The sequence below is a fragment of the Sparus aurata genome, chromosome 22 (genome assembly GCF_900880675.1).
Source record: "Sparus aurata chromosome 22, fSpaAur1.1, whole genome shotgun sequence".
NCBI lineage: Eukaryota > Metazoa > Chordata > Actinopteri > Spariformes > Sparidae > Sparus > Sparus aurata.
The window spans coordinates 4,318,487-4,332,760 of NC_044208.1; the positions used below are offsets into that span (position 1 = coordinate 4,318,487).

The 14,274-nt window shown below is 44.1% G+C and overlaps 1 protein-coding gene and 1 pseudogene across 5 annotated transcripts in view; one reads left to right on the forward strand and one right to left on the reverse strand.

Annotated features, from left to right (window-relative positions):
* Nucleotides 1-14,274, forward strand: part of LOC115574195 (heparan sulfate glucosamine 3-O-sulfotransferase 5) — a 108,472-nt gene that overhangs the window by 26,441 nt on the left and 67,757 nt on the right. The gene's annotated exons all lie outside the window — the stretch shown is intronic.
* Nucleotides 7,464-10,081, reverse strand: LOC115574571 (uncharacterized; annotated as a pseudogene).

Below are 14,274 nucleotides of genomic sequence, written 5' to 3' on the forward strand. Positions count from 1 at the left end.
CATTCCTACAGCATCCCTTTTCACAGTGTCTTGAACACTGTTTTAGTGACAGGGTGAGTCATCTTGCCTCTGTTCAATCTTTGTTTAGAGTTGCACATGTGCATTACTTAAAGGGCATGATGTAGCCAATCAGGGACAGAGTAGGGCGGGTCATACCAAGTAAGGTAGAGTGATCTAAAATAATGCTGCTACCGGAGTAGCAAGTGTATGTCTGCTGATTGACTGGATTGTATATATTTTTTAATAGATATAGACATTTATATAACATATGTTACATAGTGATGCACATAAGTCAGCTTGACTCAAAACCAGGCGTTTCAAGCAGTGCAGGAGCAGTGTTTTCAGTGGGAGAGAGCCTAACCTTTTACATGCACAAAATAGTACGTAACACAATAAAAGAAAGGGAAAAACTCTTCCTCTTAGGATGCTCAGTCCTAACAACCTCCAACAATGAGGTAGGGCAGACTGTGCCGTATGTAGCCTGATAGGCAGTTGCTCTTTAACCTTTCTGCTGTGAGTGAACCAAACATTTTTAAATTGATTGATCCATTTTATTTTGAATATGTAAGGCAAAAAAAATAATTCAGAAAAATAAGTTCAGAAAATGGGGGCGGCTGTAGCTCAGCAGGTAGAGCAGGTCAACTAGTGATAGGAAGGTCACTAGTTCAAATCCCGGTTCCCCCGTGCTGGGCTGAGCATGGCTGCATGTCGAAGTGTGCTTGAGCAAGATACTGAACCCAAAATTGCTCCTGAGGGCCCTGCGATGAGCTGGCAACTTGTCCAGGGTGTAACCTGCCTTCGCCTGGAGACAGCTCGGATTGTCCAAATCCAAAACCTTAACAAAACACTGCAAAATCAACATTAAATAATTAGAAAAGAATGTATCAAAACTGTGCAAAATAGGTCATTGGCTTTTTGTGATGAGCCAGCCTGTTTTTGAAACATGTCCTTTAATGTCTGACTTACAGAGGTAGAATGAGTTGTAGTGGCATTAGCACTCGATTGGCCAGCAGACCCTCTCTGTGAAAAAAATGAATGAAAATGTCATCATTAATTATTACTGTCACTGTTACTTAATATTAAGGGTGCAACCAACAGATCACAAAACTCACAATTTAGATCACATCACTTTTGTGAGGAACAGGTTGGATATTTTTTTTAGATCAAAACAAAAAGGATTATTGTTGTTAAATGAATTATGAATACTCTATTTTGGCTCTTATCTCTATCTAGACACTTGTTATATTCACCCTGTTATATTATTCTTTATATATAGTCTATTCTACAAATAATCCACAAATATCATATATTTCTGATATTACTTATATATTGGCTGTCTGTCTCTCTGTCTGCCTGCTCGTCTGTTGTCAGTGGACTCGGTCAATCTGATTGGTCAAATGGCTGCTGAGCCACAGGTAGACGCTGCTCAGGTGAACGGAGCTGAGATGAAAGTCAGTCATCTCAGTCAGTTTGTGTTCACTAACTCAGTCCACCCAGTACGTGTTCGTTTCAAATCCTCCTCACTGCAGCTCTGCATCAATATTTGGGGAATTAATAGGTCGACTTTAAAAAGTGAAATCTACAGTTAATAAGCGGTTCAGATAACGTGCCGAATCACGGATCAACTTCGTTCCAATACCACTATCTGGTCAGTTTACATTAGTGACAACAGCAAATTAGACAGAGAAAACTCGACATGCACATACATCATGCAACCAAGCTTAAGGTTAGCTTACCTTGCATTCGCTGAACAGTTGCGGGTGATGGTCGTAAAGTTAAAGTAAGTAAATTGGATGTGTTGCCTCCCCTCGCAACAACTTTGTTCTCGAAGCTCCTGCAGATAGGGCTGCCATCCTCGACCAGCTGTCCCTGAGCATTCTTATAGTAACCAAAATACGCCCAGACTGCAGATTTGGTTTCTTCATCTTTCTACTATCATGTCCTCTCTCCGCCATGTCTTCTTCACTACATAACAAGCGCATGTTGCACGTTGCACGCTGAGCATGCACCTCGAGTTTGGTTACCGACCGCGGCGGTTACCATGGTAATTAAAACTTAAACGGTAACCTTCACCGTTGGGAATTTTACCATGGTTTACCATGACACAAGTAACCATTACATCGGTAACCGTTACATCCCTAATACCGAGTACTCTCATATACATCTTTAAAGTCATTGAATGTAAGCCAAATGAACATTATATTTTGATCATCGTAACTGAATTAACTGAACATCTCTCCTCTGATGGCTCTTGTAAAAGTAAGTATATTCTCAAATGCATACCAACCATGGTGCAATAAATTACATGCAATGATGCAACACAGCGGCTCACATTTCCCACCTACATATAAAGACTGAGACTGCATAAGTTAGCAAAGTCACAGGTGGGTTCATTATGTGGAGCATGAAGGTGTCAGCCTCATTAAGCAGAAGTCAGAGCAGTGGAAAATGATCATACCACTGGGACTGTAGGCGTTCACTGTGAAATATATTTATCTTAGTGCCAAAAGCAGAGAGATCTGGTTAAGCTTTAGAGAAAACTAAAATCTGAAGTATGTGGAGGCTAAAGCTGTCTCAGTAATACACATTAGACATATGCAGTCAATTTTGTTGAGTAGCTAGTTACATGTAACAGTGTTACATAATTAATTAGTGCAAAACCAAACTTTCACTTAGAAGAGCACATATCTATATCCAGGCCCAACAATTCAATCAAGTCTAATCGTATATAAATCTCAATAGCCCTGTATCACTCGAAATGTTAAACCACCATAGCCACTGTAACCGGCAACCTCTTTATGCATTCAGTCACTAAATCCACATTAATGATGATTATTTATCAAAAATGTCATTGTGTTCATTTTTATGAAAGTACCAATAGTCATACCTACAATATGGTTCCAATATTAATATCAAGGTATTTGGTAAAAAAAAAGATATATATATATATATATATATATATATATATATATATATATATATATATATATATATATATACACAGTATATACACTAGATACTGTGTTGTGTATCACAATATTATTTTAATACCATGTTCCCTAGCTTACTCCATTAATTGGGCAGTAGTCCCTTAAATTTTTCAGCATTGTTTTTGATTTGCTCTCTTGTTAGAATTTGCACCGCCTCCATTGTGCTCATCAAAACAATGTACAAGATCTGACTGCGACCGGCAGATCACGCACAGGCGGCTGGCCATGCTGTTGGACAAGAATACCCTTTATAGCTAGAAATGTGACAATTCTTTCCAGGAAAGAGCTCCAACATCACTCTATACTCTCCCCAGTCTTTCTCTTAGCCAACATGTTCCTAAATCTTACTAAACAAATCTAGAGATGTTACATGGTTACACACAGACATACACGCCTTCGCCTTCTCCTTTTTTCAAACTCTTCTCCATATAGGGGCTGGCATTACTTTACATCCTTCCTCTTCCTCTAGAGTTACACTGAATGTCTCAATTTGTGCAAAACTATTCATACTCACTATGAATTATATTTTGATCTTGATGAGGCCATTCGTCGTCTTTGCAGAGGAAGTTCCGGTCAAGCCAATAGCATTAAATACTCCTTCTCCTCTTCTTTGTTGGTTTTACCGTTTGACTGAAAACCACAACACCATCCACTGTATCAGACGGAGTATGTAACATGATGCTATTCACTAATGGGTGCACCACATTTAGTGAGTGAGAAGGGATTTGCAACTCCAAAATTGAAGCCAGCATGTTGCGGCCAATGTTGCCATTGTGGTAGACTGCTGCAAATAATTTAATGTGTGGGCAACACTGAAATTGGTTAAAACTGTTTCGAGAAAGTCCTGACGTGGATGCAGAGCTGCAGAGGAAAATGGAGGAAAGTAGAAGAAGAATCTCATTAGGCAATAGCTGCTGTCCATGGTGCTGAATCAGCCTCTTCCCCAGAATTACACACTGCCTACTTACACACAATGAGAGGATAAGAGCCGAGGGCAGCGTGCTCATCTACTTTTTGTCACAATAATGGGTTGTACCGTTTAAGAAAATTGATGTTATGATTCTTGGCTAATCTCTGTTTACAGAAAGGTATTTGTACATTGAGAGAAAAGTATTCTTTACAGTGTAGTGTATCAACATGGCTTTTTGTCTGGGCTAGTAGAGTGTGATAGTGTGTTGAAAATGTCGCAGGCTGCAGCTTCATTGCTTTATTTGTTTAAGGCAGGTAATGCAGATGATGTCACTGATGTATGTGTTCTCTATGTAATTGGTAAAGATATGAAAGTTGTGATTGGTGGGCTGGCTACAAACCTATTTTTTGAACCCAAGAGACCGGGATTCTGTTCTGTACTGCATCCTTCCAGTTTTCAGCACTGAGCAACAGGAAGTTGTGAATAAATGTGTTAAGATGTGACAGGGGCTGCACATGAAGCATGTGACTATTATATCAATGCTTGTGTGGCACAAAGCAAATGATGATGATCAAGGTCTGGGTTATGAGGCAGAGCTTATATGAGCTTTGTGATCATTTGAATGCATTTTTACACTCCTGTAAATAAAGTGGTGGCCATGGGCAAATGAGCTTCTGTCAGATAGCAGAATACCATAAATGTTGTTTTTTTTGTTTTTTTTTTACAAAAGCAGCCATGTTTTATGAAGCCAACTTCAGTCATTATTGTTTTCATGGTCCTAGCTTAGCAATGGGATAAGTGCAATGGGGTTTGAATGCAATGTGTGTGACACGGGCCTGTACAATAAAACAGAACATTAGCTTACATGCCAGTGCTGCCTGTGATCTGTCAGCTGCCAGTCTCTTTCTTTGTTAAACCGTGTGGTTTCTGCTCCTTTCTGTCATATCACAGAACTTACGTGATGTCTTTGTGTTTAGCCTTATTCACTTTTGATTTTAATGAAAGGTTCACCCAAAAATAAAACCTCAGTCATTGTCTTCTCATCCTCATGCCAATTAAAAGTCAAAGTTTCTACTGAAGCTTCAGAAATCATTTGTGGACTAAAAAACTTCAACCCACTTTCCATTGGTGTGGGGGTGATTAGATAATGTCTGAATTTTCATTTTTGGGTAATCTTTCTCTTGAAGGTGAAAGAATAGATATCAAACTAATGCCAGTGATTTAAGGATGGAACTGTGTGTGCCTAGCTTGGCTTAGCATAAACACTGGAGGCAGAGGGAAACAGCTTGACTGGCTCCGTCCAAAGTGAAAAGCAACTCTAAAAGCTCACCTTTCCTGATCAGTTTGTCTGTACACAAACAGACATGTCAAATCAGGGGGATCCACATGATGGAACTCTCTCTGGATGTAGTAATGTGAACTGCTTCCCAGATTTTTCTTGTCATATTAGATGTCAATGATGGTTCTGATATGAGGGCGGCCTGCATGTATCCCAAAGCTTAAATGCGGCCTCTTTGCACTAACAAAGCCTGGTAAGCAAGGGAAAGTTCACAGACCCTAATGTCCAGTAGGTGGTGCCTGCTTGTCACAGTCCCCCCAGGTTTGACAACTCCCGTATCCCAATGTATGAGAGCGCACCTGAACAGATTGTCAGTTCCACTGCTACACAATCGTTTCATCACCAGTCCCTAGCTAACGTTGCTGGAAGCATCAGCTTTCGTCTGCGTAACTGTGACTAAAGGGAGCATTTTCTTCAACTTTACCCGCCGTCTTTAACCTCGCTGGACGAGCCAAACTGCTCCGTGTTTACCAAACACATTCCAGGTCAAGAGAAGAGCTGCACAACCAGCCTCCCTCACGTCCCTGCAGAAGGAGGATTTCCCCTCAGAAAGTACAGCTTTGCCTGTTTTCTATGCCCACGTCGACTCCGCTGTTTGAAGAGCCATTGCAGGATGCTGTAACGCTTTTAATCCATGCCAAGAAAGTGAGCTGGATTACAGAAGAATTGAGGCTTAATTAGTGTCTGCACAGACACTAGAAGTTAGCATGTATTGTATGCTTGTAAGCTACATTGTTTGTGAGTTTGTCGACAGCTGAGTCCTTTTTATTTGCTGTGAGTTTGACACTGTAAAACGAAATGTTATGAATATAACTTCTGTTCCCTGAAGGAGAGGAACGAGGTACAACACATATATTATGGGATATCACGCCCCTGCGTGGCCTGACTGAAGACACCTCTATTCACGCCTTTACGGCAGATGACCTGTGGTGACGTATGTGCGACCCCACCTGCACATATATACGTGCACCACCACAGTCATCCTTCAGTTCGATAGCCGCTCTTCACCGAGCCCGGCTGCGCAGCGGGGCAACGTAGTGTTGTACCTCGTTCCTCTCCTTCAGGGAGCAGAAGTTATATTCATAACATTTCGTTCCCTTTCAGTCGATTCACTCGGTACAACACATATATTATGGGACATGTATACACGCCCAGCAGAGCAGCCACCGAACCGGAGTCAAACCTCCAACACTCTAGTGCATCGTAGACCCAGCAGAAAGGACAGAGTGAGCCACCGTAGGGGTTGTCACGTCCAAACGATAAAACCGAACAAAAGTGTGTGGTGATGACCAACTGGCTGCAGCGCAGATATCACTCACAGAAACCCCTTTAAACAAGGCCCATGAGGCCGCCATGCCCCTGGTTGAATGTGCCCTGACACCTTGGGGCAACGAAAGACCTCTGCTGCTGTATGCTATGGAGATAGCCTCCATAATCCAGTGGGACAGCCGCTGTTTAGACAGCGCCTTGCCCTTAGCTGGATTAGCAAAACATACAAACAACTGGTCGCATAAACGCACACCCTTGGTGCAGTCTATGTAAGTGCGTAGTGCACGCACAGGGCACAAAGAATGTAACCTCCTCTGCTCCTCAGATGCAAACGGAGGGGGGCAGTAGCTCAAGAGCTCAAAAGTCATAGAGCTATAGGCTGTGGGGATAATCTTAGGCAAATACGCCGCATTTGGGCGCAGTGTAACCTTAGATCCATCCGGAGTGAACTGGGTACAAGTGGGATGCACAGACAGAGCATGAAGGTCGCCCACTCGCTTTGCAGAAGCCAGAGCAAGCAATAGTGCAGTCTTGTATGAAAGAAATTTCATATCTGCAGACTCAATAGGCTCAAATGGGGGTCCACAAAGAGCCTCAAGCACCAATGCTAAATCCCATGAGGGAACGCTGGGTTTAAACACAGGCCTCAGCCTGCGGACTCCCTTCAGGAAGCGCATAGGAAGAGGGTGAGCGCCTGGCGCCACTCCATCAAAACCAACATGGCATGCAGATATAGCTGCCAAATAGACCTTAATTGTTGAGAAAGAGAGACCCTTATCCAGCAGCTCCTGAAGGAATGTCAAAACATCCACAATAGAGTACTGAAATGGGAGTACATTTCGGTCCTGACACCACTACTCAAACGCCCACCATTTGTAGGCATATAGGCCCCTAGTAGATGATGCCCTCGCACTCTGGATCGTTGCAACCACATTTGGGGGCAGATCCTGAGCTATCAAGTTGGACCTCTCAACAGGTAGGCATGTAGTCGCCACAGCTCTGGGCGTGGGTGAATCACCTCCCCTCCTGCCTTGGAGAGGAGGTCCCTGTGAAGAGGGAGCTGCCAAGGCCTCGCCACCAGCAGACTGATTATCTTGGCGTACCACGACTTCGCCGGCCAGCGAGGAGCCACCAGGATCAGGGAGAGCCTCTGCTGGCGCACCCTCCCCAGAACAGACAAAATCATTTCCACCGGGGGAAATGCATACAGCAGCATGTTGGGCCATGTGTGCGCTAGCGCATCCATTCCCAGTGGGGCGTTGCGGTCCGTTATGGAAAAGAACAGGGGACAGTGGGCATTTGCTCTGGAGGCAAAAAGATCCACTTCCGCCCTGCCGAAGCGGTCCCATATCTGAGCCACTACCAGTGGATGAAATCTCCACTCCCTCACAAGAGGGCCTCCCCTGGAGAGAAGGTCCGGTCCCAGGTTCAAGTGCCCTGGAATATGTGTGGCTCTGAGAGACAGAAAATGAGCACTGCACCACAGCAACAGAGAGTGAGACAGTTTTAACAGGGGGAGGGAGCGTGTCCCTCCCTGCTTGTTTATATAGGAAACCACCGTGGTGTTGTCCGTCCTGATCAGAACATGATGGCCTGTTAGAACGGGACGAAAATGCTTCAGAGCTAAAAGGGTCGCTAATAGCTCCAGGTGGTTGATGTGGAGCCTGCTTTGTGCTGGCGTCCAAACCCCTCTCACTGCTGCGCCCTCGCACATAGCCCCCCAACCGCTCAGGGATGCGTCTGTGGACACCACCTTGCGAAAAAACACCCTCCCTATCGGGGACCCCTGTTGTAATAAACCGGGTTCCCTCCACGGGAGAAGAGCCGACATGCAAGACGGAGTTATCGTCAGCCTCCACTGGAGGTGACGCGGCGCGCACAGCCAGAGAGAGTGAGCCCAGCGTTGAAACGCTCGCATCTTTAACAGCCCAAGCGGCACTACATAGATGCCATCATGCCTGTCAGCTGTAAAGTCGTAAGGAAACGCAGTTTGCGTCCCAACTGAAATTGAGCGAGGCAGCGGCGAAACGCAGCCACCCGGTGCTCTGACAGATGTGCTCGGCTCGAAACGGAGCATATTTCCAACCCGAGGAAAGAAAACTGTTGGCTCGGGGTCAGTGAGCTTTTCTGTAGATTTACTGAAAAGCCTAGCGTTTGGATGTGCGACAGGGTCAGTGACAACTGAGCCGCTGCTCGCTCTCTGGAGCTCGCAATAATAGCCCAATCGTCCAGATAGGCTAATATGCGAACGCCTTTCTCCCGGAGCGGGGCCAACGCCGCCTCGACACATTTGGTGAATGTTCGGGGGGCGAGTGACAAGCCGAACGGCAGCACCAGGTATTCGTAGGCTGTGCCCTCGAATGCAAACCTTAGAAACTGCCTGTGGTCCGGATGAATCGCTACATGAAAGTAAGCGTCTGTCAGATCGATAGTTGCAAACCAATCTCCCGGTCTGACCACGCTCAGTAGCTGTCTGAGTGTAAGCATTTTGAACTTGTAAGTTCGTAGGTATTTGTTCAACACTCACAAATCTAGAATAGGACGGAGCCCTCCGCCCTTCTTCGGAACAACGAAATAACGGCTGTACCAGCCTTTGTTCATTTCCGAGGTGGGAACAACTCGTATCGCTCTCTTGTTCAACAAGCTGTTTATTTCTTCCCTCATAACTGCTGCTGCTTCGCCTCGCACAACTGTGTTTATTACAGAGTGAAAGCGAGGCGGCCGGGCCCCAAACTGTAAACGGTAACCCATGGCAACAGTTCTCTCTACCCAAGGTGAGACTGCTCATGCGTGCCACCGAGGAAGATGAACAGCTAGCCGACTGACCTGCAGCACTGTGGGGGAGGGGCTGTCGCCCTCTAGCGTGCCGGGGGGGAACAGCAGCGCTGGACTGCTCCAGCTTATTTGATTTGCAATGTTTTGAGAACAAAATGAAATCTTTATTGGATTCAATAAATGCACATTTACAACATTCACACAGTGAACAGGCACCATTTTTGGGGCAGTTGTGTGTGAGAGGGAGTTGTGCTTGGGAGACTGTGTTAGGGGAGAGATGCGCCTCTTGGGACTTGACCCCTGAACAAAACTTAAACGCGGCCTTTTTGGCGGCAACAACCGAGGGGCAGCAGTGTCTCCCTGCTGCTGGAGCCCCTCTCGAGCCGATCCCGAAACTAGGACGACTGCTGCTTTTTACTCCTGGGCGCCGAGCCCCTCTGGAGGCCCGGTGGCGACCTTGCTCCAAGCCGAGAGGCGTGGGTTGTGACCGGGTGCATGCTGCTTCACCGGCTGGGGTCCCGACCTCGCCGGCGTCGCAGACCTCTTGGGAGGAGGCGGCGGTGCCGGTTTGTGCAGGTTGGCTGGCTGTTTGGGCTTAGCGTCCCGTCTGGGGATGATGCTGCTCAAAGCCTCGGTCTGTTTCTTTCTTAGCTCAAACTTAGCCTGGATGGCGTCGAGCGACTGTCCAAACAAACCGTCAGCCGACACTGGCTCGTCCAAATAAACAGCTCTGTCCCTGTCCGGAACGTCGGAGAGAGTCAGCCACAGGTGCCTCTGTGCCTCTGTGTGATATCCCATAATATATGTGTTGTACCGAGTGAATCGACTGAAAGGGAACGCGGTCTGTTGCTTGTTTTTCCTTTGTGCTCATCACCAGCTGATTCGAGCCTCTCCACTCTGTAGAGCTAAAGTGTTAGCTTAGCCACCGTGTGAGGCACGATAAACCACAGTCCTGTCAAGGACCAGCCAAAGGTGATTCCAGCCTTGTGAGTGTTAGGAAGGCGAGTAATGTGTCTCCTCAGCTGTTTGTCCCTCTTTGCTACACTTCCAGTGTTAGCTGTTTTGTCTCGTTCTCCTCCCCCCTCTCTTCTCAACATGTACACGTATGCACATAAATTCAAAGTGACACATAAGATAATCTTTTGAGCGACCACAAAGGGATCATCAACGATCATGGCTCTCTTTCTCCATGACCGCCATCTTGTTTCTTTTGTCTTTGTCTCTCGTCTCTCTGACACACAGACACATAAACACACACACACACACACGCATGTTTGTTTGTTATTTGTTGCTTGAGTTCATCTTAGTGTTTTAGTTTCATAGTTTAGCTGCTGTAGTTGAATGATAGATTTTTGTTGATTAAAGCGTTATTAATTTGATCCGTTTGCTAACATTAATACATTCTATTATATTGTACAGAACACTTTTCTGCACTTATTTAGTGAATATGTTCTGTGGTAATTACTGGTTGTGATGGTCAGTGCTCGGATGAATTTCTCTCGTTGTTCCTTTAATTCTAAATATTTTAAATGATTTAATCAATTGATTAATTATGTATTATTTGATTTAAATGATTACTATCAATAATTATTAATTTCTGATAACCACACCTGCCCTACCATCAATCCCAACAATTGTATCTGGCAACCTACGCCATTGAGGCCCTGCAGTGTTTCAAGTGCTGAAGCAATGTTTGGGTTCCTCAAACAACAGTGGTTAAATCACTGTTTACATGTTTCCAACCTCCGACCACTGAGGTCTTAAAACAAGGAAGCACATCTATTCTCCCTCCTCAGGTGTTTACATACCTCAAAATAGTACACGTAACCTCAGCTAAATTTTGGCAAAAGCTACTATATGCAATGTGGTGAAAGATTCCCCTAAAATACATTGCAGAGGTACTGAAATAAAGAAATAAAACTAAATCATATCTTGAGGAGCTACTGACTTGGCCAGCTCTCATTTATATGGATGATAGTTTTAGTTTTCCCAACTTGAGCCCCATCTATTTCATAATGAAGTTTAAATAGGTAAAGCTAGTTGGATAGGGTTAGCAATGACATTGATGTCCTGCACTCAGAGTTGCAACGGACTTGTTTATCAGTTAACGTTAGCAGAAAGCACACACCTGCAGCATTGAGCAGTTAGTCTTTTCAGACTGAGTTACATTTGTAACTGCCATTTTACCCATGTTTATATAATTTGTGACATTTAACAGAGTTGTTTAATTAATGTATTTATTGCATTAAAAAAGCGAGATTTTGTTGAACATAGTGAGCTCAGAGGTGGGGGCAGTGGGATATTTTCAAAATGTAGCTTGTTCTTGCTTGTTTATGCAATCATACCAGCCCCAGCTTTAAGGCATTACATTTACATTCTGTGAAATAGACCTGTCTGCACTCCAACCAGCAGGAGGGTCTTGTTTTTTTCTCTGCTCACGATGCATGGCTGTACACAGCACACAGGCTGAGCTCTCTGCACTGAATAAACTCCTGATTCGACTTCACTGACTTAATGTTCGGCTGCTCGTGTTGACGTGATTTACTCCAGGCCCCCAGCTGATGCTCTCCACATTATTTGTCAACACAGCAGAGCATTACTTATTAATGACATCTTCATGCTTTATTAAACACACTGTCATAACACCTCAGTGGGGACCATGGAGGGAGCTCTAATGTTTTAAGCTGAAACCTGAAGTTGTTTATTTATCATATTTACTCAGTTTTGCTCTCAGGATGTGACACAGAAGCGTTCACAGAGCCTAGAGGAAGTTAGAGCAAACTTTGAGGAATGAAGCTGCTTGCCAATAGCCTGCCTGATGTGAGCTGGTCATCTTAGAGGAGCTGTGTTACTTAAGAGGTGTGTTTGAATCCATCAGGCGGGCAGGACATTGGCTTTGGCCTGCTTACTTATCACCATTTATCTTTCCTGTTGATGTCCATTTACAGAGCTTCACGCCTGTTGATTTCAGCAATCTAAAGTTATCACCACCCCACCAGCAAGTGGAGTTATGCCAAGTGGGCCCAGTTCCTGCCAACAGGAACACAGTTCCCCCTGCCACTTCTTATGCATAGGCGCTGCCATCAGCCCTGATCAGTTTGCTCCTGTGCCCTCTGCAGCATCTCCTGCAGGGCTTCTGTCATCTTTATGGATGTCTCTCACAGCAGGAGGACACAGCCATGCTCAACTCGGCATGGAAGCCCTCTGGAGGGGGCACGCTGCCAGGGCCAAATTATCCAAACCCCCCTCCTAAAAATCCTGTTGTGGCTTCAAGCCAACTCTGCAGTTGTTCTTTCTTGTGAGACATTTCTCATATATTCACAGTTCTATTTAATCCACTTCAAAGCCCAGTGGGTTGATAAAGATATCCTCGAAAAGCCTGTTTTTACTGCTGGAATCTTCAGCTGGCTCGATGCATCAGCTGGACTCACAATGACAGAACAGATGTGATCTCTTCTCAGCGTCCGCTTTCACATGCAGACAAAGGAGATAATCTCATCATCACCTGAGTGTGGCATGATGTTGCACCGTCTCAGTTCGCATGATCAAAGACAAGAAAAACAAGCTAATTGGCACTCCCTGGAGACTGTTGAGCTGGAGGAGAGATCCACACTGTCTCAAAACAGTAATAATATTCTCTTTGAAATTATGCAATGCTAAAGATTGCAGTGCTGTGCAGTGTGTCATTTAAACAGGCAATTTAAAAATGGAACAAGACAGAAGATTCCAAAAATACTCCCTTAACTCCCGTCAAGTTTTCACTTAACTGGCAAAATATGCCAGCGTTACAGAATTAAAGTTACACTCAGCAAGATTTCTCAACATACAACTACAGCTGTCTTGTTAGCTGGACACAAAGTGAGGCTGGGATTGAGGAGAATGTCCTGCCACCCAACGCTTCTCCCTGTGGGCCCAAATAAAACTTCTGTGTCTGGTATAGACACTCAACTGCTGACTGAAAATAGTTGGACCAGAGTGGCGCTTACCACAATTTTAACTTTACAGTAGTGCTGACTGTTTTTCTAACTACCATTGCACTTGTTTTCCCTCATTTCCCCTATGACCCCACATATCAAAGTTGGTCTGTCCCAGTATTGGGCTAGACACCAATCCACATTGGCTCAGAGAGACACACATCACACAAGAATCAGCCACTATTTTTTAAGGTCAGAATGTTGTATTAGAGCATAATCTCCACAGGCAGCTGTTTTAATCACATGAATATCTTGCTGTTTATATGATGTGCCTCTTTAAACTCTGTGAATCTCTATACTAATTGATCAAGGCCCTCAGTGTCAGTCATTGTCGTGCCAATGTAAAGTGGGTGAGAAAAATAAACAGTGTCTTTTATTTTAAAGTGAAAACTTTGTAACTTTAAAAAAGGCAATAAAAGCCATTTGAAATTTGATTGGATTGTTGTGGCTTTCAAATCATTGTAAAATAGTGTGATGAGCTTAGCAAAATGTTCAGCATAACTCTGCTCATAACTGCCCCTTGCAGTTGATGCCATGGATTTTCTCTAAAGAAAAAAATAATAATTTAATAACTTCAATTGAATTTATGGGACAATAGGTATCACACAAAATTCACCACAGTACAATTACTGTATCCACCTATGAAGTAAAACCACTGAATGTAATATTACAGCCATTGAAAAGTTGAAAAATCAAGGAAATTAAAGTAACAGTCAAAATATCTTAAAAAGTGGGATTCAGCTCTGAATCTTTATTTAACTCAACCTGTGACACTCTTTTTTATGCAGGACCAAATAACTGTAAAAATTAAAAACTAGTAGAGAAATTCATTTTTGAAGATTTGACGATTCTTTGTTCGGGTAAAACATTATGTATTGTTATTAAATTGATCGTGGTAAACATTGTACAACAACCGTTTAAATGCGTACATTTTGCAACGCATCTTTGGGGTTTCTTGGATGTTCAGGCCAAATCAGCCTGATCTAGAGAAAAACAAACAGATGGTAAAGCTTGGAA